The 2,659-nt window shown below is 47.2% G+C and overlaps 1 protein-coding gene across 1 annotated transcript in view; it reads right to left on the minus strand.

The window, feature by feature from the left end:
• The window catches only part of CDHR2 (cadherin related family member 2), a 74,555-nt gene that overhangs the window by 60,887 nt on the left and 11,009 nt on the right, over positions 1 to 2,659 (minus strand). The gene's annotated exons all lie outside the window — the stretch shown is intronic.

The following is a 2,659-nucleotide window of genomic DNA, read 5'->3' on the forward strand; positions in this document are numbered from 1 at the left end:
TGGATGGATTGTGATGAGTCGTACGAGCCCCCAATAAAATGGTTTAAAAGAAAATAGGAGAAGTGGTTGAAATTTTTCATGAGATGCAATTAGACAGACTCCCAGCTAACACTTCTCCATCCACGCCACGATGTGGCTGCCACTCCGACCCTCCCCAGAGAACGTGGAGGTCACTTCCTGGAGACGCTGGATCAGAGGCCTGCACTGGGGAGCCCCATGTCTGATTCGGACTGCAGCCCCGCAGGCACACAGGGGCTGAGCTAAAGGCTGCGCACGCTGCTGTCTCTCATAGCCCCTTTCTCCTCCCAGCGCTCAGGGCACCGGCAGTCACGTGACATGGCCCCCGGCTCCAACAACCAGAAAGTCTAAAACAGGAAAGGGGCACAGCTGACCGTGTTACCTCGTGCTGCGGTAGCAGCAAAAGCACAGGGGCTGGCTTCAACAAGCACAAGTCGACGTTCTCACAGTTCAGGAGGCCGCAAGTCTGGAGTCAGGGCACCTGCCCTCATCTCGGCTTCCTACGTTTCCTGGTTTAATCTCTGTCGCAGCTCAAAAGAGATTCATTCAAAACAAACCCTGTTCAAATCCTGCCTCTCGAACCTAACCAAGACAACCATTCCTAAAGACACAGGAATAGACAGTGGGATGTACAAGACATTGCGGGGACACGATTCAATCTACAATGCCTCCTAAGAGAAGGGTCCAGTGGCGAGCTCCACCTGCCACCCCGGCCTCCACTCGCCCTTTCAGTGCCCTGTTAGAGAAACGAGAGCTCGCCAAGGGTCCCAGACACTGAGAAGAAGGTGAACGAGCAATTTACTGGCGCCCTATTGAGACGGCTAGATCGCCAGGGGCTTTTTTTGTTTGTTTGTTTGTTTAGTTTTGTTTTTTTAGGTGAAGATATTATATATATATTTTTTAAATCACTTTATTAGGGGCTCATACAACTCTTATCACAATCCATACACACATCAATTGTGGAAAGCGCATTTGTACATTCATTGCCCTCATCATTCTCAAAACATTTCCTCTCCACTTAAACCCCCGGCATTAGGTCCTCATTTTTCCCCTCCCTCCCCGCTCCCCCCTTCCTCATGAGCCCTTGATAGTTTATAAATTGGTATTTTGTCATATCTTGCCCTGTCCGACGTCTCCCTTCACCCACTTTTCTGTTGTCTGTCCCCCAGGGAGGAGGCCACATAAAGTTCCTTGTAATCGGTTCCCTCTTTCCTACCCATTCTCCCTTTACCCTCCCTGTTTTGCCACTCACACCACTGGTCCTGAAGGGATCATCCGCCCTGGGTTCCCTGTATTTCCAGTTCCTATCTGTACCAGTGTACATCCTCTGGTCTAGCCAGACTTGCAAGGTCGAATTGGAGTCATGGTAGTGGGAGCTGGGAGGAAACATTTAGGAACTAGAGGAAAGTTGTATATTTCATCATTCTTACATCGCACCCTGACTGGCTCGTCTCCTCCCTGAGATATTTTATATATTTATTTATGTTATCAGCAGGGATGTTTTGAGATATTTCTGGGTCACTTAAAATCAGCCTTGGTGGGATTATGTATGACACTGGAAAATACAAGAAATTGGAATGTTCCTTCCTCACTGGAAATCATTGTCTGGAAACAAACAAACAAAACAAAAAACGACAATAATGCAAGAAGTTGACAAAAAAATGATCATGCGTATTCTCAGAGATGTGAGAGAAGTTACGGGGTCTGTGAGCGCACACAGGATGATGATACGAACTGCAACTGTCCAAAGAACGAGAAGGGCTTTATAGTTCAGGGCGGCTCTACCCGACACAGCTGACCTCTGAGGAATACCTCTTTGTGGGGCTGCCGTGTGCATCCTAGGGTGTTAAGCAGCATCCCTGCCCTCTACCTACAGGATGCTAGTAGCACACTGTCAGTGGTGGCCATCAATCAGGTCTCCAGACATTTCTCAATGTATCTGGAGGCACACAATTACCCCCAGTTGAGAACAATTATGATGGATGGAAGATATAATAGTGGGAATAAAAATTGTAATAGAGGGTTAAAGGTGATGAATGGAAAATAAAAGAAATTAGAGGTTCAATCCAGAAGATCCCATGCCTGATTGATAAAAGCTCCAGAAAGAGAGAAGAGAGGGAAGAAAACTACCAAAGACATTAAAGACAAAATATCAAAAGTGAATAACATGTATTTCCAAATGGAAAGCATTCCTAATGCAAATAGGGAGAAAAAAGAGGGAAAACCCAGTTTCAGAATATGAAGGCTGCACATGTAAGAAGAACACCAGCCTGTGTGGTCACGAGGAGTCGATGGGATCAGTGATCAGAAGATCAAAAACAAACGATTATATTGATGTGAAGAAGAGGGGGCGGATTGGAGACCCAAAGCCTGTCTGCAGACAATTGGACATCCCCTCACAGAAGGGTCACATGGAAAGGATGACAATCAGCCACGGGGCAGTATAGCACCGATGAAACACACAACATTCCGCTGGTTCTTCCCCCTGCTACCCTCCGCCACCATCATGATTCCTCCCCCCACTGTCACGACCCCAGTTCTACCTCACAAATCCTGCTAGACCGGAGTATGTACATTCGTACAGATAAGAGCTTTCAACATGCAAAGCCAGGTCAGATTTCCCCCCCCCCCCAAAAAAAAA

The sequence above is a fragment of the Echinops telfairi genome, unplaced genomic scaffold (genome assembly GCF_000313985.2).
Source record: "Echinops telfairi isolate 266 unplaced genomic scaffold, ASM31398v2 ScPeMD7_7469;HRSCAF=8507_0, whole genome shotgun sequence".
In the NCBI taxonomy this organism is placed as follows: domain Eukaryota; kingdom Metazoa; phylum Chordata; class Mammalia; order Afrosoricida; family Tenrecidae; genus Echinops; species Echinops telfairi.